Consider the following 6211-nt stretch of genomic DNA (forward strand, 5'->3'; position numbering starts at 1 on the left):
GACAAGAGCCAAGGAGCAACTGAGTCTGTGCAAAGACAAGAGGTCAACGAGCGGTGAGGAGGAAGAGTCATCAGTCTTCATCCCCACGATCCCCGATGACCACCACCAGAATACACTACACAAGCGCAGATGGGAGGAGTTTATGGAAATGACTCCTTGGAACTAGTTTTAATACGAAGCGGGGACAGGTTATGAATTTGTATGGGCGTATTGTGAAACTTCATGCATAGGTAACTCTTTACTACATTTAAGCAAAGCAAGTTGCGGTGTCAGGTGAGCACGTTTCTGACAGGACTACCCCCCGTGCTGCCCAGCGCTGAATAAACATACCTACGTTACAATCTTACTGATTGTGGAGTCAGTTTTGTTCAAGTCAAGGGCAGGGCCAGGAGGCTCCCTCCCTGCCTCCGGCTGCCGGGGCGCCGCGCTCCTCCGCTCCCTCACAGGGCTGCCCCGCGCCCCGCCCCGCGGCCGCCTCCTCGTCCGCCGAAGGGGCCGCGGCCCCGCGGGGGGCGGTGTGGGCCGGGCCTGGGCGGGCGGAGCGGTGGGCGCTGCCCCGGCGAGGGCCCGACTTGTGGTGCGGGCAGGAGCGGCCCGAGCTTGGCCCCGCTCTGCTCCTGTCCGCCTCCCGCCGGGCGCGGCAGGGCCCGATGGCGGGCGGGCTGGGGCCGCGGCTGCTGGCCTTGGCCTTGGCCTTGGGGCCGGCAGGTGAGCGGCGGGCGGGGAGGGCAGATTGGTAGGGGTCCGTGTCCGGTGTGTGCGGGAGAGGGAGGCTGTCGCGATCGGGAAGGCTTTGGGAGCAGCCCCGTCTGAGCCCCGAGGAGGGCAGTCGGGGCAGTGCCCCTGGCCAATGGCCTTTGTTCTGAGCAAGGGGTTTGTTCAATCAGGCTGTGCTGGGAGCAAACATGCAGCTGGGAAACATTGTACTGTCTGGTTCCATGCACTGTCTTTCCACAGGGGTGTGGGCGCAGCCAAGGGTTGTGGAGTCTGGCGGAGGTCTTCGAGCACCTGGGGACTCTGTACTCCTCTCCTGCCAGGGATATGCTTTGACTTTGATCAACTATTATTTTTGGTGGTACCGTCAGGCACCCAGTGGCCGTCTTGAGTGCCTCTCTTACATCAGCTATGATTCTTCAGACATTCATTACCTGCCAGGGATAAAAGGTAGAGCCACGACCTCCCGCAATAATTCCCGGTCTGTGGCATTTCTGCTTTTGCATGGCCTGCACCCCCAGGACTCAGCCCACTATTTCTGCGTGGTTCGCACAGCAGCAGGAAATCCAGCCAGACTTAAACATAAACCTGCTCCCAAGCTACATTGCCTTCACCAAGTCAGGGTCTTTCTTGGGAACAAGCGAGTTAGTGGCTAAGGCTATGCCAGGCTGGGGTTGCTGCGGCTTCTGGTTAGCATCCTCTTCTGTCCATGAGCACAAACTGCCCCCCTCCCTTTGCTCTCTTTCTGCAGGGGTGTGGGCACAGTGGAAGTTGGTGGAGTCTGGTGGAGGTCTGCAAGCAGCCGGGAACTCTGTGCACCTCTCCTGCCAGGGATCAGGCTTCAACTTCAGAAGTTACCATGTGCTGTGGTACCGCCAGGCACCTTTTGGCAGGATTGAGTGGGTGTCCTTCATCAATGCATTTGGTAATACAAAAGACTACGGCAAAGCGGTGGAGGGCCGAGCCAATGTCTCCCGGGACAATTCCCAGTCCAAAGCTTATTTGTCACTTCAAGTCCTGTTGTCCCAGGACTCAGCCCGCTACTTCTCTGCTGTTCACACAGGGACAGGAAATTCAGCTGAGCTTTAGCAGAAACCTCCTCCCCTTGCCTTTCCTATGTGCATTGCTGCCACAGAGAACAAGGAGGGGCAACAGAACCATATTTCCTTGCTGAAGAGGGCAGAGAACTGCCTTCAGCTCAGCACTTTCCCACGTTGCCCGTCAGGGCACATAATAGCAGCAGTGTCAGGGGAAAATGACCAGGTCAGCTGGAGTGCATCAAGAAGAGCTGCACAGGCTTCCTCATGAGAGGAAGTGCCGAGTGCTGCTCTTGGGTGCTAACAACCCCATTCTGTGGGATTGACGGACGTAACAGTCCCATTCAGGCTTGGGGAAGAGTGGATGGAAAATGTCCTGACAGATAAGGGCCTGAAGATTTTGTTTGACAACCAGTTGATCATGAGCCAGCAGTGTGTCCTGTGGCCAAGAAGGCCAATGGCATCCTGACCTGCATCAGAAACAGTGTGGCCATCAGGACTAGGGAAGTGCTTGTCCTGCTTAAGCCCCATTTTGATGATTTTGTGAATCCTCCCAGCCACATCACCCCATGCCTTTTGCTCAGCGGCTGCATCAGTCACTCCCTCACAGGGCTGCTGGCTCCTCTCTCCCTCCACCGTAGTTCCTGCTCTACAGCCCTCCACTGGAAGTCCACCTATTGGCAACAAACACTTTGCTCCCCTTCATGTCCTGGTTGTTTCTCTATTTCCCTCTCCCTGATAGTAGTGTCAGTGCTCAGGCTGCGATGGGAGCAAGAGATCCTGAGGACGGGTGCTTGCAGCTGCAGGATGGCAGAGATGAGGCTCTCACTGCCGGCTCATGTGGGCACAGCAGGTAGCGAGCAGCCGAGCAGCTTTTCCGTGTGGCTCCGGAACGGCACTGCCGGGTCCCTCCTGCTGGGCTGCGGGGGGCTCAAGGCTTGAGGCTGGGGCAGCGCCGGGAGGGCAGGGCCAGGAGGCTCCCTCCCTGCCTCCGGCTGCCGCGCTCCTCCGCTGCCCGCCGAGCTGCCCCGCGCCCCGCCCCGCGGCCGCCTCCTCGTCCGCCGAAGGGGCCGCGGCGCCCTGCTTCCCAGGATGTGGTTGTATGTTGCTCGTTGATGAGAAGTAGAGGGTAACTGCTTTTCTCTCTCTGTGCTTCTGTACTGCGTTTTCCTTTTTTTTTTTTTTTTTTTTTTATTTTTTTCTTCTTCTTCCTTTTCCCTTTAATTAAATCATCCTCATCTAAGACCTTGAGCCCTTTGTGTCGTTTTTTCTCCACCTTTTTCTCTGAGGAGGGGGAGTGAGAGAGCGGCTGTGGTGGAACTCGGCTGTCCACCCAAGTAAAACGACCACAGAAGGATATTGAGTTGCTTGAGTATGTGCAAAGAGCAAGAAAGCTGGTGAGGGGACTAGAAAGCAAGTGTTCTCATCAGCAGCCGAGGGAACTGTTTTTTTTTTAGTGTAGAGAAAAGCAGGCTGAGGGGAGACCCAATCATTCTCTGCAGCTGTCTGAGAGAAGGTTGCAGCAAGGAGGTGTCGTTCTCCATGTTTCTATGATTCCATGGTTAAACACTGGACAGCTTTTCCCTCTGATCCTAAATGGGACTATTTTCTTGTGCAGAAGAGATGAAGTGCTGAATTTGTTTGCTGTGGAAGAACCACTAGTTTCCCGGGAGGTCAACGAGTCTGAGTGAGTTAGAGATGATTTATCATGTGTCTCGCCAGGTAATCAGTTCCGAGGCAGTCATGATCTGCAGAAGAGACAGGGATCACAGCAGACAGGCATTTTTCTGCATGGAGGCCACTCAGTTTTCTGCAGAAGTCCTCTCAGGGCAGCCAGGCAGGACCCGTCAGCCCTCATGAGGATGGCTGATGAGGCTTAATCAGAGCCAGAAGCACCCCATGTGATAGAAAGGCAGCCCCTGGGGAGCATGAGCAACCATCAGCCTGGCGACCAAGGCAGGCAAACAGGGCATGGTGTATCAGTTTGCACAGCAGGGTGAGCAAAGAGGGCGAAGTATCCCTCCCCACTTAGGCCACCGGCTCACCTACCAGCTACCTCCCAGACAGCAAACCCAGCCATGGTCACCACCAGGCGGCAAGCGCTTGCCAATGCACTCATCAAAAAGACTGGCAACTCAGACTGAGTGCCTGCCCAAAGCTGCGGCTTTTCAGGTCTTTGGCTACAGGGAGTGCCTGAGCCTGATGCTGCCAATGGAGGGTGACAGAGATATTGCCTGCTTGAGGTTCGAGGAGGTGGGGATTCTGATCATCCTGGTGGCAGAGCTTCAGGAGAAGGTGCATAGATTAAGGCCTATCAGGGAGTGTGAGCAGGAGTTGGACTGGTGAGGCAACTCCCTGCCATGTGTCAGAGAAAGACACCGGGATGACAGATGAACAAGTGGGGAAGAAGACTGGCGTGGCTGTACAGGGAACTTTTGCTGAGTGCCTGGGAGAAAAAGAGACTTTATGTTCAGCGGAAGAAGGGGCAGGCAACTCACAGAGAGTACAAGGAAGTTGGCAGCATATGCAGAGAAAAAATCAGGAAGGCCAAAGTCCAATACGAGCTCTACCTGGCAACTATGGTTAAATATAACTTTTTTTTTTTTTTTTTTTTTTTTAATAAATATATTAACAGCAGGATGAGGGCCAAGGAGAATCTCCATTCTTTACTGGAGACGGGGAACATGACTACCAAGGACAAGGAAAAGGCTGATGTTCTTAATGCCTTCTTTACATCTGTCTTTACTAGCCAGACCATGGCCAGGACTGTGTGAGCTGCAGAGCTCATCTGGGTTGTGTCCGCTGTAGGCTGCTCCCAGGGAGCAAGGTTGCATCACTGTATGCCACAGATGGCCCTGTCCTTTCTGCCAAGAGCTCCTTTCTCTTAACACTACGTTCTTTCTCCAAAGTCCCCAAAACCCACAATGTAATCTGAGGAGGATGTTTAGCATATTTCTGGTCACCAAACCAGCTTGCGTAGTTTAGCTGCCTTCAGCCCCTCTCTGCCTGCCTTTGGTCTCCTTCTTCACTTGGGCTTTAGAAAAAACGTTGCCTATTTCCATTGTTACTTCCCTCCGTGACCCGTCCCTGTGCCATTTCCATGAGCTGGAAAAGGAAAAGCAGTTGTGTGAAGAGCTGTGCTGTGACTCCAGTTGTGTTTCAGGGCAGTAAGATCCAAGTAATGAAGTCTGCATTGCGGGGCTGAGCACAGTACACAGAGACCCTGTGATGCACTTATACGTCCAGCGTTTCTTACATTTACATGGCCTGTCACCAGCAGCATTGCAGTTGTCAGTACTTGCTCCAGACAAGGGCCAAGGAGGCTACTACAGCCCTAGGCCTGTACAGTTGCTGCAGAGAATGGGATTGCTGAATCTCCTGCAGTGCGCCCAAGGTCTTTCTCTAGGAGATACTCCATAGAATATAGTATGGGAAAGATTGGGAGAATCCCTTGTTGCTCAAAAATCTTCTCTCCTACCCTAGCCTCAGGCTATGGCTCATCCTAATTGCACTGCAAGTGTGGAGGAATGGTTAAGTGAAGTAGGTCATGTGAATGTTGAGCAACTAGGAGGTCGCGAGCTAACAAAGTATCGAACGCAGCTCATATGAGTCTGAGAAAGTACGTAAAATCTGGGAGGTTTCTGGGAGGTTTCTGGGAGGTTTTAGGGAGGTTTCAGGGAGGTTTCAGGTACAAGAACATGATATCTGTTGGTATGCTGGGAAAGTACTAACTGTGTTACTTTGGTGGGAAACTAGCTGATAGAATAGAGAAATGCACTAACCAATCATGAGCTTAGCTTTTGCAATATGTATGAGCTAATTATATTGAATTAGATAAAAGACGACTGAGCTATCCAATAAATCGAAGTTCACTGATCACTCATATTGAGCGTCTGTGTCTTCCTTCCGTCGACAACAAATGTCCTCGCAACAAATGGCGCCCGAACAGGGACCTGCAATACAGGAACAGGGACTTCGCTGGAGTTGAACCTGCGCTGGAATTGTACCTGCGAGCCACGGTTGGACGGAATACGAGGACCGGTCCTGCAACGCAGCTCAGGAGGTGAAAAGGATTATAAATTGCTGAATCCCTGCATCCGAGGTCTGAAAGGTGAATGGACAAGAAACCTGGAATCCCCACACCCGCAGCTCGGAAAGGGAGTCCTCGCACCCGGGATGAGCCTATAGAGGGTCCCGCCGGAAAGCGTCGCCGAGGTCTTTGCAAAGGCTGCAACGGTACCGACGTATATAAAGGTATGGAGAGACAAGCGGCGTATGATTTGCTCAAATGCTTTTTAGAAAAGCGGGGCACACAGGATATATGTTGTAAAAAGGATTTACCAGGATTATTAGCATATGGGGTAGCTAAGGGTTGTTTTATCAATCCTGATACAATATTTGAACAAACAGAGTGGCGTAAATTTGGGGACAAATTGTTTGATGAAAATAAGACTGCTAAA

General features: G+C 52.8%; 1 gene segment (V, D, J or C); it reads left to right on the top strand.

The window, feature by feature from the left end:
- The first annotated feature begins 424 nt into the window (after positions 1–424).
- LOC309887438 (Ig heavy chain V region 914-like) lies at positions 425–2682 on the top strand. The segment is given in 2 exons: positions 425–708; positions 1466–2682.
- Positions 2683–6211: the final 3529 nt, after the last annotated feature.

Source organism: Aythya marila (genome assembly GCF_965140915.1).
Source record: "Aythya marila genome assembly, chromosome: 25".
Classification (NCBI taxonomy): Eukaryota; Metazoa; Chordata; class Aves; order Anseriformes; family Anatidae; genus Aythya; species Aythya marila.